This window comes from Lepisosteus platostomus, chromosome 7 (genome assembly GCF_059453375.1).
Source record: "Lepisosteus platostomus isolate fLepPlt1 chromosome 7, fLepPlt1.hap1, whole genome shotgun sequence".
Classification (NCBI taxonomy): Eukaryota; Metazoa; Chordata; class Actinopteri; order Semionotiformes; family Lepisosteidae; genus Lepisosteus; species Lepisosteus platostomus.
Genome location: NC_142617.1, coordinates 19,623,435 through 19,647,710, shown reverse-complemented (window position 1 = coordinate 19,647,710; position 24,276 = coordinate 19,623,435). Strand labels below are relative to the sequence as shown.

The 24,276-nt window shown below is 38.8% G+C and overlaps 1 protein-coding gene across 3 annotated transcripts in view; it reads left to right on the top strand.

Annotated features, from left to right (window-relative positions):
- The window catches only part of tiam1a (TIAM Rac1 associated GEF 1a), a 123,607-nt gene that overhangs the window by 3,799 nt on the left and 95,532 nt on the right, over positions 1-24,276 (top strand). The window contains exon 2 of one of the 3 annotated variants that reach the window (XM_088639603.1): positions 432-498. The exons of 1 other annotated variant lie outside the window; for it this stretch is intronic. The gene's annotated coding sequence lies outside the window, so the exon portion shown is untranslated. Of the gene's footprint in view, positions 1-431; positions 499-15,777; positions 15,823-24,276 lie in introns of those variants that run through there. One more of the 3 variants, XM_088639604.1, reaches the window with a different exon arrangement.

Here is a 24,276-nt window from a genome sequence, read left to right as displayed (position 1 = left end):
GGCCATTCATTTGCAAAAACCTTTGAAGCGCAAGGGAAGAAAAGGCGATATAAATAGCAACGTAAAAACAGTATTTTTGGAGAAAAAAAATCAGACAAATAATGGAAGGGACAGAAAGTGGTGAATCCTGAACGTGGCTGTCAGCCAGTGCCCATGAGTACTTTAACGATGAGCAAAACTGAAAACTGGGCATAATGTTCAGGCAGGTGTGCCACTTGATGTGATGGATCCCATTACTGGGTGCAGCACCTATTGTGAACCTTTTTACAAGAACTTGGGAGTGGAAGATATCTGTTGGTCCCTTTCTTATAGGTTTTAGAAACGGATACACTCCAGCTTCCACCGTGTTCCTTGATAGAATGAGCCTTTGATGCCGTGGCCAAGGAGACTAAAGTGATTAGAGGTCTCATTCTGCTGCTTCCCTCTTCCAGCCTTGCAGCTGTCGTGATTTGGACATCTCTTTGCATCTGTGCCACCAATGAGGACTTGATGACTGAGGTGAGGGGATAAGTTGTGCCGATTGGCTTGGTTAGTCATTATTTTTTTCATTTCAGACAGAAACTTGTTGCTAAGGTTTTCACAGTTTTAATTTTTGGCCAGCCGCCATATTCACCCTGCAACTCACAACTGGCAACCCAATGAAACTAAGCAGGTGTGAGCGTGGTCAGTACCTGGATTGGAGACCTCCTGGGAAAAACTGCTGTGGTCTATCTGGGTCCTAATGACCCAGTATAGTGCGGTGTCCTTCGGATGAGATGTAAAACCGAGGTACTGACTCTCCGCTATCATAAAAAATACCAGGGTGTCTCACAAAAAGAGTAGGGGTTTTACCCCGGCATTCTGGCCAAATTTCCAGTTGGCCCTAACCAATTATGGACTCCTAATAATCCCCATCTGTGAATTGGCTTCATCACTCTGTTCTCATCCGCACTGATAGCTGATGTGAGGTGAATGTTCTGGTGCACTATGGCTGCCATCGCATCATCCAGATGGGTGCTGCACATTGGTGGTGGTGGAGGGGAGTCCCTATTAACTGTAAAGCACTTTGACTGGAGTGTCCAGAAAAGCGCTATAGAGATGTAAGCAGTTATTATTAATTTGAAGGATCCACTGAGTTTCACTGGAGTGAGCTGTCCAATTCCTTTCCACGGAACTGCAGCTGCAGCATTTAGTGAAATATGAAATTTTGTGAATGGACTAAAAAGTCAGAAAGCTGCTTTTCTCCTTCATCTTAACTAGCCAGATAGGCAATGGACAGTAAACAATACTAGCTTTATAATGTGTGAAACAATCGAAAAGATTTAAAATTTCTAGTTAATGCATCAGATCTCAGAGGTCAGATGGTTCTACCACTGTATCATGAAAGGATCAGATTCCAGCATGCCAATAGTAGAAAAAGACATGGATGCTCTAAAAAGAATCCAAAGTTTTTTCAGGGACCTTACTGGAAAAAAATGAATTATTTCTTTCAATTGAATTATTATTGAATTTTCCATCGAATTAGTTATTTCTTTCCTCATTTCAATATAACTGATCTGTTTCTTCCTCCTGAACATTTAACTAGCTGTCTCAGATCAGAAGAGTGTCCTCTCCACAAGCTTTTAAGATCATAATTGAGCAAGGGTCTTCACCTCTTGGTCTTCTGGATCATGTATAAGATATTGGAGAATCAAACATGTAATCTGATCAATGAAAGGAAATTTAGGCCTTCAGGATTGAATTCAATTTGATTTTCCTCTATGAAATAGGTAATTTAACAACATCTCTTGAATTTAGAAATCATATCTCTAGAAACTAGTGATTTATAAAACCTGCTGAATTGGGGCTCTCTAGTACCCTGGCATGGAGATCCTTGATCTAGACAATAGATGTCTCATCTTTTGGGGCTGCAGTTTTAATAGGTGGCCTTAATGGTCACGAATAAAAATCAGAAGATACTATAACTCTTCAGGTCCAAGGCTGGACACCCCTGACCAGTAATGAAGAACAGTCACATGCTATTTGATTTCCTCCTGCCAAAACGTAATAATAGGATCAAGATTGTTCCCAGCAACTGTGTAATTACTTATGGATTTCTCTTTGTCTTGTTTAAATACAGTCCTTTAAGCTTAATTTAAAGCCGACCTGTAAAGCAGGTCAGAGTGGGGTTAAACAGAGCATCAACAGGCACTTAATTGCCTTCAGTTTAGTAAGAAACAAGTATTGTTATTGTATACTACTGTACAGAATTCTTAGATGCAGTTCTATGTTGCAATATATGCATATAGTGATCATCAATGGTTTACTCAAAGGCTCTGGTATTGTGTTTTCAATTATTATAGCAGCATTGCCAGTTGTTAATAGTTTTGATTGAGTGAGAAGAAACTGAGAAGAAAAATTGTCATGTAGCTCACATGAATCAGAATCTGTCTTTCAAACCTTCTTAGATAAAAAAAAAACAATAAATGAAAGGTGGTTGGCAAGGTGGCGGTGAGAGTTAACACTGCTGCCTCACAGAGTTTGCATGGTCTGCTCATGCCCATGTGAGTTTTTCCCCCCCTTTCAAAAACCTGTCACTTGGTTAATTGGTATCTCTGAATTGTACCAGTGTGCTTATGTGTGTGTGTGTGTACCCTGCTATGGACTAGAATCCCATATGCCCAGGGTATAGTGCTGCCTTGTTCCTTGTGCCTCTGGAGGTAGGATCTGGATAAATGTACTTTTTACTGCGAATTAGATACTTTCTAATAATGGATTGATGAAACAATGATCGGTAAGTTTGAAATGTTTTAGTAGCTGTTCCATCCAGACTGTATCCTGCCTGGTGCCTGTTACTTGCTGGGATAGGATTGGGCTCCACTGCAATCCTGTACTGAATAAAGTGGTTAGAAAATGGATGGTTGAATGTAATTGACTCATTTTTATGAGGTCCTCCTTATGAACAATATTTTCTCCTCTCTACACATCAACGTAGCTAACAGACTACTTTTTGCAGAGCAAAAACAAATTCAGATCTATCACAGTTAACCATAAACTTAAAGCAAATGGTTACAGTTTCAGTAGGTCAATTGTGTTTCTGCTTAAAAAAATCAAACATTGAGAGAAAAGCGTAGAACAGTGAAAAAAGAACTTTGCGCAGTATTGTTTTCATTGTGCATACTGTAGTGTATGAGAAGCTGAGCCACAGATTGCAGAAAACAGAAATTCATTAACCAGCATTTTTTATTTGAAACAATTTTAATGCATGCAGGAATCAAATTTCTGCATTTATAATGTCCTGCCTACATTTTCTGATTTCTAAATTAACATTGATGGGAATTTTCTGACTTTTATTTATCAGTTTATAAACAGAGCATTTCAAGCGTGAAAAGCAAGATTTGGGCCTCTGGTATCAGAAACAGATGGTTACAGATGAGATCTTTTATCTTTATTTCAACATTTTCTGTGTGTTAATGGGTTGTATGACACAAACTTGCTTTTCGTATTGACAGCATTGTCCTTGATGAACCCCACACATTACTGTACATACAGCTATATATAGGATTGTCAGCAAAGTGGAGTGTACGTGGGATTCAGAGCACGCCTTTAATGATAAGGGGCCTGTGGGGAAATAAAATGAGCTTCACTGAAATATTTGACCACACAAGATAAGAATTTAGGTATTCATATGTGGGAAGAGTTTACATATCACTCATTTATTTCTGTATTTCCTAGCAAACTCCTTCCTTTTAATGCTTCTCATATGACTGTATTTTTAAATCATTTCTACAAATGTGGAGTTTAAATGCAAAATGTTCAGCTGCTTAACCATAAATCCCCTTTGTTCAAGTTAACAAATGGTAATGTGCCGAAAGCAGCAAACTTAAAGTGAATTTAGCCACCTACCTCTGCCCACACACATGAGACACCAGGAATGCTATCTATCCACATATGCGAGAAGTTTTGTTCAAAGAATTTAGAGCACTTTCCCTTCACACCCTTTTTTCATCACTGGGGGTCTAGGGACCAAATGGGAATGTGTGTAAGGGAAATGAAACTATTCACCAACTCCAGAAGAAAATGCCAGGAGCAACAATCAGTTAAGTCTATGGCCACAAGGTGGGGGATAGTATAGGAATTTTCAGACCACAAAACAGGGTAAGAGTAGGAGGCACTATAAAAATGAACAGGGTGTACAATCGACTCATGGTGCAAAGGTTCTGGAAGACAGTGCTTTGCTTAAGATTCAAAGTCCAGATAGGCCCCAGACCCAGTCTTGTGAACCGCTGTATTTACTGAATGTCAGTATGGCTCCCGACCAGAGGGGTCTGAGCAATGATTGCATTGGTTGCAGTTATCGCAGAAATTGACTGTGTCAAATCAAACATTACCTTTCACACTTGGGCAAAAACAGCTAAAACTTTGAAAGAATTTGCTGTAGAAAAAAATTGTCATTCAAAAAAGCATCGGTCCCCAGATTTTCAAAATGAAATCTAAAACTAGGACAGTTTTAATATTTTTTTTCTAAAGATTCTAGCCTTTCTCAAACAAAAAACTTTCTTGTGTTCTTAATGTTTCTTGTTTTTGCTTACAAAACCCATACTAGACTACCCATGTACTCGTAGGTTAGAGCAAGGAACTTAACTTGTGGACAGTGACTCACTATACAAAATAACGAATTGTAAATACAGATCTTTTGAATAACTGTTTTTTTTTTGTTCCTATCACCTTCTCCATGGTAGCAGCACTGTTTACTCCTTCGCATCCCACTGGAAAATATTTTACTTCTTTGTGCAAGATAACGTTGAGAGTTAAGAGATCTGGAAGAGTTAAGAGATCTCTAACAGCCAAATTCTCAGGGGCTAATGTTACTGCAGCCTAAGTAATGATCACTGTTAAAACGTCACTTGTAGTTTGCCAAAATAGAATCTGATAATGTAGTGAAAGCATACATCGCAGTATGAATGCAGAAGATAAAAAAACGCACTGTGTTTAGTTTAATCATCAAATCAATTAATTGTATCAGGCTTATCTAGGCCTGTGTGTTTACTTTTGTATTCAGAAACTTTAGGAAAAACTTTTGTGGTTGTCCATTTTCAAATGATAAAGAGGTCAAAGTGGATAATGGAATAAATGGGCGGATAACTAGACTGTATAAACTCTTCCCTGCTGTGGACATTTTATTAAATCCAAATGGGGAATGAATTTTGCTTCCAGCTCTTCTCTTTTGTTTCCCAGGTAGATCATTTCCCTAATGCTTCTTGTATTTCATACTTGTGGGAGAAAAAGTTTTTTTAATTTTTGGGGGGAGAAAAAGTATAGCTTTGCACTCCCTGTGCTGAATGTCAACATGGCATTTCTGTCAGTTGTACGGAGATCAGAGTGACAAATTCCTTCAATCTTATGCTACAAAATGGTGTTCAGCCATTCAGCACCCATTGTTTACTTTGAACTTACTGCTTTCCCTTTTTTAGGAGTTGTGTGGGAGGAGGAAAGCCCAGAGGGAGGAGTGTATGGTATGTTTCAAACTCCTTCTCTGTAAAATGGAATTTTGGACAGGTGTGTTTATTTCAGCAGAGATGAGATAGGAAGCTGGCGTGACTGGGTACTGCCTTTCTGTGGTACGAAGAGAATGTCAGTGTCCTCTTCTGAATGGATTCTCGTGAGAGGACTGAGGATATACAAACAGATTTGAGCACAGCTAGAACTCACCCAGTGTCCCATCAGGTTGTAGGATCTGTAGTACAAGTGATTGTACACAGCATGTAGCTGAATGTTGACGGATTGCTTCATTCTGAATGGCATGATTTTGGTTTGCTGATGATATGGCTTTATAGTCTATTTGACATCTTAAATACCACTTGTGTAGCAGTTTATTTTCTTGTGGCTGCTAGTGCAGTCTGCCATTGCTTTGTATCCATTTTTGTCTCAGTGTTACTTTGGATGAAATAAGACAACAATCAAGTCTTCTCCAGAGCCGTTACCTCCTAAAGCTAAAAAGATCCTGCTCTTTCAGTTTGCCGTAGTAACTCTTAATTCAGTCTGGGAACCAGTCCATTTGCTCTTGTCTCGACTTTTTCAAAGCCGTGTAGCGTAAACATAATGTAGACTGCTTGTGGCATGATGTCTGGAGCTGAATGCAGATGTGATCTAGTTAGGTAATTTTACACCTTGGCCATGACCTCTTTGCCCTCTCTACACTATAAGCCACATTCCAAGACAAATGGACTCATGATATTGTGAGGTTCCCTCACAGTGCCTAGATGTTGCGAATCTGCATCTTCTTTCACACTCCAGTTCTACAGTTTCTAATTGATTTCCAGTATGCAGCACTTACGGCTGATGAAATTTAAATTTAATTTGTCAGGCTTCTTGCCACACTTGATGTTTGCTAATACTGGCTTTTATTGGCCGCCTACCTAACCACACTGCGATTAAGCCTACATCTGCTGAGCTATTCATAAAACTTCAAGGCAGATTCCTGTGTCTCCCTAGTATCATCAGAATTCATTCTGGTCATTCTGCTTTCTTTGACGGCTCTCAAGAGAAATTTCGATTCTTTGTACTTTAGGTAGAAATATTCTTCTGTTTGTCAATTACCCACAAAAGGCCTTTACACTGTAGCATTTGAAGACTTGTTTGCTTTGCTTTGTTAAATGCTTTCCTAGCAGTGCAGCTTTTGTGTGGGTCATGTCTTCTGCTCAGTCTGGAAATGTGATATTCTGGCCCAAACGCTGCAGGCTCTTTCTCCTTTGTATCTGATGGTGTAAGCAGGAGGTGTGCCTGAGACATGACTGGGCTTGAGGGGTAGTTCTCTGTGCCCCCTGGCTGGTTCTCCCTCTTCCTTTTCTTTATTGAAAGCCAAATGTTGATGCCTGTCTTCACCCCACTTAGAAGTGTGAATAATTGTTCTTCACTTCTGGTGAACTTGCTGGGACACAGCTCTGAAGGTATTGTAAGCCTGTCCATAACGAAACAGACTTAAGTGTGGAGGCGGACCTTAGGATACATTTCTTGTTTATGTAAAAAGACTTCTGTTTGCATGGAAAAATGTATAGTACCACAGATGTTACACAGAGCGTAATAACACAGTTATGATATAATGTGTTAAATACAATTCTCAGAATTTTCTCAGAAATTTGTTTTGCATCCAAGCAGCTATATTTTAAAACTTTTAAACAGTACCAATAAACATTAAAAATAAATATAGCATTACATAAAATACATCATACCATACATTGTCAGTATGTACCACTCCTACTAAAATCCACATAGATTACCTGTTTACTTCCCCCATGATCACCCTAAGCCAATGTAATTGCAAAATACCCTTTCATTTTTGCACATAACCACTAATTGCACTTGCTCATGAATCAATAGTCTCTTATTGTGAACTCATTTATTAAGTTGTTTCATTGAATGTGGGATAAAGGAATTCCTCATTTCATTATGTCTGCACTTAGGGACTCTCAAATGTCTGTTTGAAGGCATCAGGCGTTATTCTTCATTCAGAACATGTTAGTATCTCCTCTGATCCCTCACAGCTAGTCTCAACGTACTCTTAATGTAAGCAGTTTGAAAGCTCTGCTCAAGTGGGTGCCTCACTGTCTTCGAACATATCCACAAGAGTCTAGACATCTTGACTCTATTTTAATGAAGAATATAGAGAATATAAATCTTTTGTTACAGCATAAACACTGAGATGTTTTCTGCTTTAATTTTTCATTCAAATCAATATTGTGTGCAAATACTTGCAGATGTTTTATGTTCAGTGGAAGTGTTAGGTCCAATCGTGTGTTTTCTCAGAAAATTCACACAGTTGTTTTACTTGCTTGCGTCACCCATTTCCATTTCAAGCTTACTCAGGTATAACCACAAATCCAATACTATTTTTACGGTTTACCATGTACATTGATTAAAACAGATTTCTAATTTTTAGTATTATTCATAATAACTGCATGATTATTAGTGATACAGTGAACCAAGAGTTATACTCTTCACTAGGAGTGTGCAGTGCAATTGCATTTTTTATACTGTAATGCCATAAAACAAAAATAATTTCCATTTAGTTTTGCAAACAAACCTTTTCACTGCTCTGAGGTGAATTTTGTTTTTTTAGCACCATTATCGTAATTGTGGAAGTGTCTCATATATAGCAGTAATTCTAACAGTGAAATAAACAATTAAGTTAAAACCAGAGGACACAAGTGCCTTAAAATTTGAGAACAGGAAACACTTCTTTACAAAATGAGTGGTGAGGGGGTGGAACAAGCTACCCAGCTATGTTGTTAAAGCCAATACATTGATTATATCAATAAATGATAAGCTTCTCAGATCAATTAACTGTTAAAAATGAACCAAACGTGGTGATTCACGTGACCACCTCTTGTTTGTAATATTTTTATGTTCTTACACAACAAAATCATTGTGATGAAATACAGTATCAAGTATCCACTATGAACATACTGTACATTTCAGTTATACAGTGCCTTGCGAAAGTATTCGGCCCCCTTGAACTTTTCAACCTTTTGCCACATTTCAGGCTTCAAACATAAAGATATAAATTTTTTATTTTATGTGAAGAATCACCAACAAGTGGGACACAATTGTGAAGTGGAACCAAATCTATTGGATTTTTGAAACTTTTTTAACTAATAAAAAAATGAAAAGTGGGGCGTGCAAAATTATTCGTCCCCTTTACTTTCAGTGCAGCAAACTCACTCCAGAAGTTCAGCGAGGATCTCTGAATGATCCAATGTTGTCCTAAATGACTGATGGTGATAAATAGAATCCACCTGTGTGTAATCAAGTCTCTGTATAAATGCACCTGCTCTGTGATAGTCTCAAGGTTCTGTTGAAAGCGCAGAGAGCATCATGAAGACCAAGGAACACACCAGGCAGGTCCGTAATACTGTTGTGGAGAAGTTTAAAGCCGGATTTGGATACAAAAAGATTTCCCAAGCTTCAAACATCCCAAGGAGCACTGTGCAAGCGATCATCTTGAAATGGACGGAGTATCAGACCACTGCAAATCTACCAAGACCTGGCCGTCCCTCTAAACTTTCAGCTCAGACAAGGAGAAGACTGATCAGAGATGCAGCCAAGAGGCCCATGATCACTCTGGATGAACTGCAGAGAACTACAGCTGAGGTGGGAGAGTCTGTCCATAGGACAACAATCAGTCTTACACTGCACAAATCTGGCCTTTATGGAAGAGTGGCAAGAAGAAAGCCATTTCTCAAAGATATCCATAAAAAGTCTCATCTAAAGTTTGCCACAAGCCACCTGGGAGACACCCCAAACATGTGGAAGAAGGTGCTCTGGTCAGATGAAACCAAAATCGAACTTTTTGGCCACAATGCAAAACGATATGTTTGGCGTAAAAGCAACACAGCTCATCACCCTCAACACACCATCCCCACTGTCAAACATGGTGGTGGCAGCATCATGGTTTGGGCCTGCTTTTCTTCAGCAGGGACAGGGAAGATGGTTAAAATTGAGGGGAAGATGGATGCAGCCAAATACAGGACCATTCTGGATGAAAACCTGTTGGAGTCTGCAAAAGACCTGAACTGGGACGGAGATTTATCTTCCAACAAGACAATGATCCCAAACATACAGCAAAATCTACAAAGGAATGGTTCACAAATAAACGTATCCAGGTGTTTGAATGGCCAAGTCAAAGTCCAGACATGAATCCAATCGAGAATCTGTGGAAAGAGCTGAAAACTGCTGTTCACAAACGCTCTCCATCCAACCTCACTGAGCTCGAGCTGTTTTGCAAGGAAGAATGGGCAAGAATTTCAGTCTCTCGATGTGCAAAACTGATAGAGACATACCCCAAGCGACTTGCAGCTGTAATCGCAGCAAAAGGTGGCTCTACAAAGTATTAACGCAAGGGGGCCGAATAATTTTGCACGCCCCACTTTTCATTTTTTTATTAGTTAAAAAAGTTTCAAAAATCCAATAGATTTCGTTCCACTTCACAATTGTGTCCCACTTGTTGGTGATTCTTCACATAAAATAAAAAATTTATATCTTTATGTTTGAAGCCTGAAATGTGGCAAAAGGTTGAAAAGTTCAAGGGGGCCGAATACTTTCGCAAGGCACTGTATTATGTGGGATTTAAGAAGTTGTTTTTTTAAAGATATGTGTTCTGACTTCTATAGATTTCCAGCTGAATTGAAAATGAGCTTGTGTAACCCACAAACCATAGAATGCTCAATTTAAAATCCAAAGGCTTACTGCTTGACTGGTGATGCATGTCTGATAATTTGACCGTACATAGTCTGAAGGCCTGACCCAGGTTTCTTATTTTTAGTATTGTTAATAATAACTGCATGCTTATATTTCATATTCTTCACTAGCCGTGTGCAGTGCAATTGCATTATCTGAAAGTATCTTTCTTCATTAGAAAGCGATACTTATTTTTCAGACTGTGAATGTCATAAAGCCTAGAAGATATTGACTTATTTTTAGGCAATGAGTGGATCTGTTTACTTTCCCTTTCCTAAGTAACTCAACACTTGTTCCTTAGCAACAAGGGCACATTCAGAAGTTTTCAGCAGGAGATCATTACAGCGCTGTGTAGTAGTGTGGTTGGAGTTTTCTGCAGTGCTACCCTTCTGGTCACACCTTGGTGAAGCAGGATTGCTGATCCCTCTGTTGTCAGCAAACAAGAGCAAATGACCTTGTTTGTATTTGGCATACCCTGATCATAAATCATCTGGATTTTGCGGCAGTTTGTTTTTAGCTGTTGTATGTTTACCTTCCGTTATGCACTTCAATGTGATCTTAACTCTAAGAGCACCCAAAGGTATTGTGGCTTTACTTGGGTTCAATTTGCTTTGCACTAGAATTTGCACCACAGAAAGCTGAAATTGTCCACAGCCTGAAGGAATAGTACACCTACAGTTGGGTAATTTGAAAACTCTATAGGCAAATTGTTTGGTTTTTAAAATATGTTGAAATAATTAATAGAAAATTCAAATGTTTTTACAACTCTAATCTCCAAAACTGTAGGAGTTTGAACCCCAGGCTTGAGCAGTGCATAATACACTGAGAAATCTTGACACTACTTGATTATGGCATTTTGTGAATGGTCAGTTTGTGCCTTGTCACAGACCACATCCTGGACAATTCTAACTTTGTGCTTGTTTTAATCCGTCTTTGTAAAGATGGACAACAGGAAGCAAATTAGACTGGATATGGGTGCTGCTATACTTGGGGGTTAAGGCTGAACTGAAAGTGAAACGGCAGAAAAGCTTAATGCAGCTAACAAAGGCATTCATTATGAGCTACAAAGAAAACCATTAACTGTGAGTAACATTGACAGAAAGTGTACGATACTAAAAGGATGTAAAGGAAAGAATCTATCTGTGACATCAAACAGCTTGAGGAAAAGAGGGATTTGCAGTCCCTGAAATTAAAGTGTAGCTTAGATAACCGATTTTGAGATTTGAGTGTAATAGTTGCTTGGTCTTGTGCTTTGGGCTGAGCACCATCTTGAAAGGCTCCTGAAGACAGAATTACATTGAAAGTGGGCCACTGAACATTTGATAAAACATGTCTTGAACAGTGAAATCGAAGTGGCAGTGTTTTTCAAGAACCCTTGGTGAATTCCAGTGTTTGGTGTGTTGAGCCAGCACTTTGTCCAAAAAAAACTCCACAGATGTCTGTCCAGATTTTGCCTAGATTTTCTTACAAATGCAAAACCAACAGTTGTATTGAAGTGAAACTTTCATGTTTATGGTGAAAGGGAAGAGGAAGGAGGGGTGGCATGGTGGCGCAGTAGTTAGCATGTCTACCTCGTAGGGGGCCACACGTGTGGAGTTTTTATGTTCAAGACATTCAGTACTAGTAGGTGAATTAGCTTCTGGGAAAATTGGTCCTGAAGTGAGTGTGTACATGTCTGTGATTGTTTTTGTCTGCCCTGCGATGATTGGCGTCCTGTCCAGGATGTATTCTGCCTTGTTCCCATTGCTTGCTGGGATAGGCTCTGGATCCCCCACGACCATGTATGGGATAGAGCGTTTAGAAGATGGATGGATGGGAAGAGATAATAGATTGTGATTGATAATGTTTCTTTACATTGGGTCATTACTCTGCACCTCTATTATTGTGAGGTCTTCCTTGTGCATGTGTTTTTACCATTTCCACACTGCAGCTGCTCTAATGCGATTTAGAAAATCTTTTTTTTTTAGTCTACACTAAACTACACTGGTGCACTAAAAATGCAAATGTTTAATCTCAAATTTTGCTGTCTAAACTCAGTAAAATAAAAATTGAGCAGGATCAAAAAAATTGAGCAGGATCTGCTAACTACTTCAGCCACCTTCAGATTTTACCATTAGTGCAGAGGTCTGCCTGTGGGGATATTTTTGGGTAAGTTGAGGTTAGAGGTCAAGTGACATTAATAGCTGGCATTGTGTAATTGGAGAGTGAACATGCAGTTGCAGTCCTGTGACATGAGTTTTGATCTAAGGCTCCGGTTTTATTTGTATGACTTTTCAAAATAAACTCTTTTTAAGGGGAACTAAGTGTAACTATTTTCCAAGTTGTCAGCAGCCTGTAAATGAAGCTGAAATTAAATATTTGGCTTCAGTCCCAAGATTGTTGCAGAATTAAAAACAATTTGACCATGTCTTAGTGGTGGTAGACTTTCCAGTCGTAGAGGTGAGGAAGAAATTGAAAAGATGGCTCGAGTTTCTTCAGCTTCCTGAGAATTTCTATGGACAAATGGTGAGTTCCGGACACTCCATAAACTATTCCTTCAATAAATAAGAGACATTTAAGAAATTCTTATTTAATTATACAAGCTGTTAAAGTGGACTGATTGTGTTCATCATACAATAATAATAATAATAATAATAATAATAATAATAATAATAATTGCTTATACTTATACAGCGCTTTTTCTGGACACTCCACTCAAAGCGCTTTACAGGTAATGGGGACTCCCCTCCACTACCACCAATGTGCAGCATCCACCTGGATGATGCGACGGCAGCCATAGTGCGCCAGAAAGCTCACCACACATCAGCTATCAGTGGGGAGGAGAGCAGAGTAATGAAGCCAATTCATAGAGGGGGGATTGTTAGGAGGCCATGATTGATAAAGGCCGATGGGAAATTTGGCCAGGACGCTGGGGTACACCCCTACTCTTTTCGAGAAACGCCCTGGGATTTTTAATGACCACAGAGAGTCAGGACCTCGGTTTTACGTCTCATCCGAAGGACGGCGCCTGTTTACAGTATAGTGCCCCTGTCACTATACTGGGGCATTAGGACCCACATGAGTCGCAGGGTGAGCGCCCCTGCTGGCCCCACTAACACCTCTTCCAGCAGCAACCTTAGTTTTTCCCAGGAGGTCTCCCATCCAGGTACTGACCAGGCTCACACCTGCTTAGCTTCAGTGGGTTGCCAGTTGTACTTTTCACCCTTACAAACAGTGGAGTAGTTTATTATAGGCTATAATGAGTTTGAAATAGCAGAAAAACGGAATCTAGGGGGACAGCTCTCATGGACTTGTAAACAAAAAAGTATGATTTCAGAAAAGCAAATTTGGTAGTATGCTGTAATACTACGTTCATCTGTTTACCTGTAGGTTTGTCGCTTTTTGTCAGAATTGTCTAAAATGTAGACACGAGTTATGTTAATAACAGTCTTTTACCTTTGGAAATTGTAGGGTTTCTGAACTGTTACACTGCTTGAAATGCTTTGTCCTTTTTCTGTAGTCTTAATGTGGCTTTAGATACTGGAGTCTCTGCCTGGGGTGTACCTGGCTCACATAATTAATCTTGTGTGCTTAATTTAGTAGCAGCTGAAAATTGCCTCAAGTCAGGCACATATTTAATTTAAATAAATGATAGCAGAAGACATGGAGACAGGAAACCAAAGCCATGAGATTCAGGTGGTAGCGTTTCTTTAACATGCTCTCTGCCATATCCTGTGTGGTTGCAGGCGAGACCTAGAGACATTCTGTTATCCTTCATTTTCACTGCTTATCTGAAGAGACTCTCCACTTTGGCCAGACAAGCAAGGCAGCTGCTGTTTCATAGCCAGAAGATATTCATGTTTTCATTTTTCATCTCCAGAGGTGACAGGGTGAAAGCCTGCCTGTAGGGATGTTGGTCACTGCTTGCGTGACTTACTGCCGTCTAAGTGCAGATTGCTGGATAGAGTAATAGTTGATTGCATGCGTTTAGGACTGGACCTACTTCACCCGGCAGTGAAGTGGTGCACCCACATGAGTGATGCATAGCAGCTTTTCATCACCAGCAGCCCCACTACACTGCAGAGCAAGTGGAGGAGAGAGAAATTACTGAATTAAGAGAGAAATTTTTGGAAGCCAAATTGTGCAAACCTAAAGTGGGATTAAACTAGGACACTGTAATTAACAACTCAGCTCTTATCCCATGGCACTCTTCATCTTTAATGCCAAAGCCGTCAGAACCTTGGTTTATCCTCCAAAGGACAGAACCTCCTACAGAGCAGTGTCCCCAGTCACCATACTGATGAATTGATTTGGAAATTCTCACTTACAGGGACAGGTTTCACTAACACCTCAATGGCAATAACTGCTTCTCCTTAAAGGCCTCCCATCTGACCTGGCCCAACCTTTCTTAACTTCCGAGATCTGATAAGATCAGGCTACAAGGTGGTAATGCTTATCACTCCCAGCATATTTCCTGTGTATTTAAAATAAGCTTGTAAACTGCCAATACATTCTGAATTTATTTCATAGTCTCGGCCTTCTTTCATCTGTTTACCTGAATCCCTTATTTAAAGCAAGTTACATTAAAATAGTCACAATTTCACAGGTATCTGAAAGAGTTACATGGTGCCAAATGTACAGTGACAATGACAAGTACAATGAACTCAGGAATACATACATCATAATCTATATTCCAGTAGTGCAATAAAAGGCACACACTAGCTGCCAAAACTCTATCGTGTGCTTAGAGATCCCAGGAAATGATTTTTGTCATTTTCATAAATTTGATTTTAGTTTCCTAGAGGAATAGGGATCTTTATTTCTCACCTGTGGAAGTCAAATCTAGATAATGTCAGCTGAACTAGAACCCTAATATCTTTTTACATTTGACTTGAACATAAACTGCTTAGAGTGTTTATTTATTATTGTACCAATAGGCACAAGGGTTATACAAAGAGGACTGTACTGCTGTGTGGTCAGTTGTATTGCTTTTGTTAATGTGCTTAAGTATAGTATTACATTTTAAAAGCAGACAGCCGATCTCTAATTGAACAAAATTCACTTGGCCTGAGATATTGAAGGCAAGGCCTTTGTGAGACCGTGCCACTTAGTTGTGGATTAAGGGGATTGAGAATGTATAACAATTCTATTTAGTTTCTTAACCCACTGAGAACAAGTAATGTATGTTGAAAGTTGCTTCTGAGGTTCTGTGTTCAGTTGATAGCATCTCCTTCAAAGGTTTCCCCATGTTTTTGTAGCTTAGTAAACAAGGCAACAACTTTAAAGAGTCCATTCTGGTTTGTAAAGAAAATCATTGTATTGCTTTATCTGTACATCTTTAATGAAAGGACAAGGATATTATGCATTTGTTATATTCTGGTTATAAATACACACTTCTCTTTTAATCAAGAGATAGCTGTGATATCTGATTTATGACTGCAGAAAAGGATATTGCAGAGAGAGAGCTGGACTGAAAAAGTTAAGGATTTGAATGTCTGTTATTTAAATCCTTTATTCAAATTGGCTCTGTCAATGCAAAATAGTTCTTAAAGCAGGGAGGGATGAGGGACGAGAGCCAGATAACATTGCAGAAAGCAGCTAAATTTTCAGTCTTATGCAGAAATGGGAGGAAGGTGTCCTGGAGAACAGGTTTGTGGTGCTGGATGTGACTTTTTAAATATTTCTGTTACAGTTGCCAGATATAAAACTGTAGGTTTTAGGAAACAGTCTTTTTAACATGAACAAGTGAATGTTTGAAGGCCTCAACTTTGAGTTTCTAGTGAGAAAAGCCCCAGGATTTGTTGTGTGTATCCAAGCGGGCAGTAAGTTGATAACACCTATGTGGGAGTTCTTCCACTCGGGTGAAAATTGGTCTGAGTCTATCTATGTAACATGTTTTGGCTTGCCTAGAATGTGTAGCTGCTGGATGTAAGGAAACAAATCTGACTGTCAATGTTTATCTGTTGGTGATTTTTATTCCAGTTTAAAAAGCAGGATATTTATGCACATGCAAGACATGAATGATGCATTTGGGATGTAACTGCAAATACAGTACAGTTATTATCACAACTAACTTGAGCTTTGTGTCTGTGATTTTCTTATTCTCCACCACAAAATTAATTCTCACTTGGCAAATGCGTGTTTTAAACATTCTTTTATAATGTCTAGCGTAAATTATTCATTTGTTCAGTATTCCCCCACAATCTGGGGAATTGTTTAGTCATTCCCATGAGCGTCTTATGTAAAGAGTTTGAGTAATGTTCTTGTTGAGGTAAGTTGTTTTTTCTTCCCTTGCTGTCAAGAAAAAACTGCACATAAAGCTGTTGTCCAGGGAGAAAAAGAAGAGCATTAGATGCAGTTTGGCTTGAACACGTTTGCTTCTTTGGCAAAGAGAGCGCTCCTTTGTAGATGTTGCTGATTTTCACTCACATAATCCTTTAGTTTTAGCATGAGTGGAAGAGCTCTGTCAGTGCTTGATCAGAAAAAAAACAAGCTAATACACTAAATGATTCATTTTGCGCAGGAGTAAATTCAGCAAAATTAGTAATAATAGCACTGGAAAAAGAGAGAGATTACTTGTTTGTTCCTAACCCTTTAGCTATCAAATGCAGAACAGAGTTTAGACAGAACTCCCTGAGTTATCCCTGTGGACTACTGGCACTTCAGTTCTTGAAACAAAAAAACTCATATGTTCATGTAAAATAGTGGCCACAAAAAAGTTATTCAAAATTAGTAACTGTCCATTGTGCAAGGTATGTTTGCAGCTGGTAGTATTCAGAAGTAATGTAAAAGGTAAGTGTATGACTAAAGTTTCAGTAAACCAGATTGCTGGCTTTTGCTTTATATAATTGTATTTAGAAATAATAAAGCTGTCCCACAGGTAATTCTAGTACTTACAGAATCTAATTGAGCAAAAATATTTTACCGATGTGTACTTAGCATCTGTCCATTGTGGGAGGCAGTTTAACCTGTATGTGGCTAGTTATAGACATCCCTGAAATCTAGTGGGTGAGGTGTGTGGGACTGAGAGCATGTGACTTCTGGCTCACTCTCCTCCTGGACATGACACCAGTCCATCGCCGGTCCACAGGGACAGGTTTAGATTAGCTAATCAAACTTGATCAGGGTGTTTTTTAGAAGCAACCCATGCAAACGCAGGAAGATCTTGCAGCCTCCAAACAGACAGGTGTCCCAATTTGGCATTGAACCGAAATAGCCTTCCGTTCGTTTTCTAACTGCTGCTTCCAATACAGGGTGGTTGGGATATATTGTGAATAAATACAATAAATGTTCTAATTACTGCATAAATAGATTCATTTTGTATTGTGTGATTTATAAGCCCACATTAACCCTGGAAGACTCTGCACTGCATCTATGCAGCAGTATTACAGCATTCAAAGTATGTATAATACAGGTGAGAAAGAAAATCCATGTTTGGGTCAAAGGGTTAAATGGATAAAAATAAACCTGAAAGCATTTTCTTGTTCATGATGCTTAAATATTTACAAAGATGTGACAGAAATTTGCCGCCAAGAGTGAGTACAGTACTCTCTTTGGATTCATTCCAAGGGATGTTTTTTTTTCCCCCGCACAAGCTGGAAATGTGTTTAAAGCTGAGAACAGGAGTATGAAACAAGCTGCCCAGCCATGTTGTTGAGCTGATACCCTGGCTTTGTTCAAGATCCTTAGGTCAATAAGCTGCTCATTCCTACTGAGCTAGATTGGCCAAACGGCTTCCTCTAAATCGTAACTTCTTATGTTCTTAAGTTTGCCAGGTACCATCTTAAGATGGTCATTAAGTATTGAATTTGACATTGCTTTTTTTCTTCTGTTTACCTAAAGCTGTAATCCATTGATTATCAGAAGAATTTTCATTTTGCGTTTCGCACACACTAATGCTTTCAGCTCTTAAGTAGATTATCCTTGATGAGCTTCACTTCCATTCTGCATTCTCCTTTCTCTACCTACGAATTTCGTATTCTCTACCTCAATACGAAAGAAGCTGCTGGTTGACTTCACTGATATGATTTGGAAAGGAATGAATTATTTCATTTTTCATGGTTTCTATTTTTAAATTACAGCATTGCCATCACACAGACTTTTTTTACTCAGCGTTGTACATTTTGCGGGCAATTATAAATTTTTAAATGACAGGTATAAAAGGAGAGGTATGGTGGCTTCCATTTTGTTGAACTGATGCATTCCCCATTTGTAAAAGTTATTTTCCCTGCTCTTCCATTTGAATGAATTTTTTATAATTTTTTTTGCTGTACTTGATGGGCACTAGGGAAACAGGCTATAACATCTGTTTGTGACTCTCCATCCCTCATTTTTTTTAAACTAGCCCCACAAAATAAAATTCTATCGGTCTTGCACAGGCAGTTCAATGATAATCTTATGCATGATGATAGGGACCTTTTGTACACTGAATAACAAATCTGGAATGGGAAATACACAGGGAGTAGAAATCCCATTCACATTTCAACTTCATATATAGAAAATGTACTAAAACCACACTGTGGCCAGTTTAGAAAGCCAGTGTGTTTTAATGTCCTTATGGTTTTTGACTCTTATTAAAAATTAATGTTTTGGGAAAAAGAAAAAGTTTGGAAAATGCGTGCAATAGCATCATGTTGCAAGCATTCGGCATAAGAACCTTGCTATGTAGTTGCAGAAGATATAATGGCTAATGTAGTATAAATTAGAACTACTGTATTAAATTATCAAAATCTGTAATATGTGAAAGTGTAATGCAGCCGTCTATAATAGTAAACAAGAACTAGCCTATAGTTATATGCACTGTTATCCTTAACAGGGCTGACTTTGGAGTGAAAAAAGTAGGATCATGTTGAACACGATGGATATAGAAAATGACAGTACACACCAGAGGCTGTGATGGCTTGCATATGTGGAATGACCTAGTACACAGGTGCATGGTATTCAGTGCTCACTGTCTGTGATAATGGCATCTCATTTCCCACAGTCCAACATCTGTAGAACCAGATTTTCTTGTGCTGCAGTGTGTTGCACATTTTTCATGATATTGTCGTGCCAACCTTTGTATCTGCAGTTGTTTTGCAGCACGCACATTGGGGGCAACTTCATACAGAACTCCTCTGTAACTGGTTAGGTGATCACATTAAAGTTGGCTTGTGGACACCAAGGAGGAGCAGAGAAGGTCATGCGAAGTCTGGAGAAAGTAAAGATGTATAGAAACAACTTGTCGCAAAACATTGCAAAATGCTTTATTGGTAGGATGGGTCAGAGAGAAGTGACAGTTTGAAAATTAAGTGGGAAATGTATTGAGGCCAGACGTAGCAAGCCTCAGTGTAGAATTAACCCAGGTTTAAAACCCATTTTCTTGGGATGTAGAGAAGTCATGGGATCTCTGCTGACCAAGCAGTCAGGATCTCGACATAATGACTCAACAGAAGGACAGCATCATCTACTGTATCACCATAGCACAGGATTCAAGGTAATGCAGTTTGCAAATTCTGGTTCAGGGGGAGGAGCATCACCTACTGATCCACCAACACCCCTTACAGCAGCAACCTGGTTTTCCTTAGCTGTCTGCCATCCAGGTACTTACTTAGCTTCTGAAATCTGGTGAGATCATGTTAGAAGGTGGATTCTGGCCATGTCTTTCAGAGATGCACAATAATGAATTGGAAGGCTATCAAATTATCTTTCCCTTGAGGTTAGTGTCGGATCTGGACCTTGATCTCCAGTGCTGGAGTGCAAGCTTTGTGTATAATCGGTTGTTGTACCAAAATTATATAGTGGGTGGGTTTGGTTGGAACTTACAGAAAACTGTTTGACGTGCTTGTACAGAGAACTCCACTAGGATCAGGACCCAGAGCATCAGAGCAGCAGAGTGGCACAAATGACCTTTCTTGTTATCCTGTGATTTAACTAGTGGTGACGACCCAGCTCTGGAGCAGTCCTCTCTGTAGATCTGGTATTCTGGATATTATGAGTGTCATGCTGGGGGTTGTATTTTCCAAAGCACTGTACAGCTGATAATGCCAAATTGCACTGTGTGTGGTAACCACCTTCTCCTCCTGGGGATGTCTGTTCAAGGTGGTTTATACTGTAGTTACCCCTTGGGACAAGTCAGCAACCTGCTTCACAGTATATATTCCCTCTAGGTTTATGGTTTACTTCTTGCCTCTCTATTTAAAGCTAAAGTTAAAAGCTGTTTTAGCAAGGGGGTTTGGTAAAATTTGAGGTATCTAGGGGAGACTGTGAATTTTAAACTGCGTAGGAATGTAATACAAGACTAATATACTAATATGAAAGGACAAGAAGAATTCTACAGCACAGCCATAGTCCGATTATGTCATTGTCACTTGACCTGGAAAGCAGCAATCTCCATATTGGGGAGGGGGAGTAAAAAAACAGAATGCCAGGGGCAGACTTGTGTAGTTCTGGCATGTCAGATGCCATTTGCATGGTTCATGTCTTGCAAAAGCTTTTTGCATTTTATTTTAAGGTACAGTATAGGGAAAATCACATGGTGTACTGGATACTGTACTTCTCCATGTTAGATTTCAGAGCATTTTGAAAGTCTATTGCGTAATTGCATAAAGTAATTACAGAAAAAGTCCAGAAATCTCAGACTGGAGACTAAGCATGGAGAACCTTAATTGTGGTTCTCTTTCATTTTTTATTGGATTAAATTAGTGCAGCTGGACAGTGTTCACCGATCCTTGCATCAGTTAGTATCTCCTCCCCGCTTCCTAGAAAAAATCTGAATAGTCGAATAATTGTTCACACAGCTCTACATTAAGAACTGCTTGTGCAAAACGCGTCTTGCTTTCTGTATCACATTGAAAAATGATGCGCATCACCTGCAAATGAAAACAAGTACAGTGTGCTGAGGATTTTTTTTTTACCATTCTTATGTACAAAAGATACACTTGGCTGGATGTAATCAATTTTTTATGCATGGCTATAAAATGTCACAAAGAATATGCCTCTACGGTCAAAGGGCAATGATTTGTCTTCAGCATGACATTTGACGTTCCAAAGTTAGTCTCAAGTATGATCTCTTTGAGCATTAAAAAAGTCCTGGCAGAGTTGGTGCATAGACCAGATAAGCCTTTGGACAGACTGCTGTGGGATGTTCCACCTGCACACAGCTGGCAAAGGATGGCCAGTTGTGGTTGTCTTCTGTTGATAGTATTGGTGAGTTAGTTCCACAGATCTACTATTAGAACGTTTTTTTTTATTGGAACTGGAGAAAGAACGTATATCACACATTTTAAAAAAGGACATGAAATTTGATGTGACAGTTTTTCACGTTGAGTGTATTTTTGAATTTACATTTATTTTGACACTGATCACAGTCGATACTTTTTGGCCATACAGTTTGCTTTTAATGAACTGTTGCTACTCTTTGGACTGACACAACGTGGTGTCCAGTGAGTAGCAGCACTTTAGCAGCTATTGCAGATGAAAATATGTGTGAGAGCGAAGCAAAGCCTAATATTTGCAGATATGCAAAAATATACTTTCCAAATCTCTACCTTTGTTTGCAAATATGTCTTGTTTTCCCAAAACTGGTTTCTTCCAAAATTAATTCTAAGATATTTTGTTTTATTCAGACAGATGTGTTCAAAGCTATTTCCTGTCTTAATCAGGCATGTTACACCACAGAATAAAACTGTGTAAAAGAATACAACAGAATAAAAGAGGGATGGCATTTTATTTTAAAATGTTTTTGCAATGGTTACCATTACTGCCTTGCAGCGTTGGGGTTCAGTTCTGGACCTGGGGTGCTATCTGTGTGGAGTTTGTATGTTCTCCCCATGTTCATGTGGGTTTCCTCTGGGTGCTCTGGTTTCCTCCCACTGTCCAAACACATACTGGTAGCTGAATTGGCTTCTGGAAAAATTGGCCCTGGTGTGTGTTTGTGTCTGTGTGTGCCCTGTGATGGACGACTGGCATCCCATTCAGGGTGTGCCCTGTCTTATAACCGTTGCTTGACGGGCTAGGCTCTGGCTCCTCCACAAATCTGATTTGGCTAAGGCAATTAGGGAAAAGGATGGATGGATGAATTTCATAGACTTGTTTGCTCCCAAGAACAAAACAAGTGACAAATTAGCATATGTACTATGGATGGAGTTTAAAAAAATCTGTTTTTACACGTGTGCTTTTGTGTTTAAAGGCCAACACATAAGGTGGGGCATACTAGATTCTGCTCTCTTTGATGCTTTTAAACTAATATCTGTCCTGATGAAGCTGATGAATCAAATATATGAGTTCAGCCATCTCTATCTGCTCTCAATACTCAGTGTGAAACAAAAATGCACATGTAAATCCCTCTCACCTTGGCATTTTTAGTGAGAGGGTGGTTAACAACTGGGAACCTATTTACAATTTGCTTTTGTGAGTTCTAATACATTTTCACTGGTATTATAAGGGACATTGCAGTTCATTGTGTGCAGGTTATTAGATGTCTGATAACTGTATTTTTGATAAAGGTGTATTTGTTTATTCAGATGTCATTACATTAAGCCTTGACATTATATTTTGGTCTGTGGGGTTTCATACACATGTTTCTTCCATGGATTTCAGTGGATTTTCAACAACGGAATGGCTAATGAGTTCCATACACTGGCAACTCTTTGTGTAGTGATGTGGCTTCTAAAAAAATTAGACAGTTGAAAATTTCTGTGTGATGCTTTGGTGCATATGAATGTTTGAAAAGTTACATATTCCAGAACATTAATTATAAAAGGAAATAATAAAAGCATTTTTTACTTTTTTCAAACTTATTTCAAGTTAAATGTTCTTTACATATTCCTTAATCTTTTCTAAATTAAATATTCTTATATATTCTTTTGTGTCAGAAGATGTAGACATACTTAATAGATTACCTTCTAGAATTCCACGAATAGCATTTCTGTGGTAAAAATTACCTGTTAAAATATTGTTTTGCAAATTTTCAAATATTTTCAAATCAGGAAGAAACTAAATTTAGAGAAGCAAGGATTAGTTGCTGTGGAAAAAAGTTTAAACGCATTTGCAAAAGAGACAATTTTTTACATTTTAATTTTTAAAATGGTGAATTAGGCTTATTTTCCATTGACAGAATGGACATATATTTTAAGCTTGTATAGCTGTTTTAGATGGATAATTGCAGAATGCTGCAATGAAGGTGTTTTAAAATGACCTCACTGGGACATTTTCAAGGGCACAATGTGGAGCTGTCACCAGCACATGATGTCCTTGGTCATGTGAGCAAACTCTGTGTTAATTGTGGTGAGAAGGGATGAGAGAGACTCCATTCTTTACACAGTTGTGCTTTGTAACACATTGTGTTTCAAAGAAATGTGTATTCAGGTTTCTGAGCTCAGTAACTAAAGCCATTATCTCCCAGAAGATTTTAAAGTCCTGCTTTTCCTAAGCACCAACAGTCGGCATGAAGATTTTGTTTCTGAAATATTGCTGTTGAATAATTCTTATCAACTAAAGTATAAAGCCACATGACTATATCCCTAAAACTGCAAATGAATATTTTGATTAAACCGTAAGGTAAAGTGCTCCTTCCTTATCGAGTCAATTATATTTTCTTGTTCTTAGTTTTCTGTGAAGGGTACAGAATTTAATATTCTGTTTATATTTACCATTCATCACTAAAAAAATTCTAAAGAAGGTTTTTATACAACAGCCCAAGACAGTTTAAGAAGCTAAGTGGCATTTGGTTGTGATCTGCTGTCTTCCGTTGGTGAGAAACTTCCTTACATTGGGTGTCTATTTTTAATTCTTTTGGACTGTGTTTTTTGCCAAGCTTGTTCCTGTTGCCTGAGAAAATGTTTAAAGGCCATTTGTGTCACTTTCTTTACAGTGCCATTTTGTTCTTCCAAAAGTGTTGGTTTCCATCAAACGTGTAGCAAGTTTCAACCAGGTAATCATGTCATAGTCTCCCGCAAAATCCAGGTTTCTTTATGCCTAGCTAAAAAATAGATAAGTAAGCATTGGATTTTCTTCTGTACCTGCTTGTTTTGTGCACCAGAACAAAACGCTGAGCCTAAAAACAGTGAGCGAAACCACGCCCTACCTTGTCAGAAGGTATCTTTCTGTACTGCTCAAATCCAT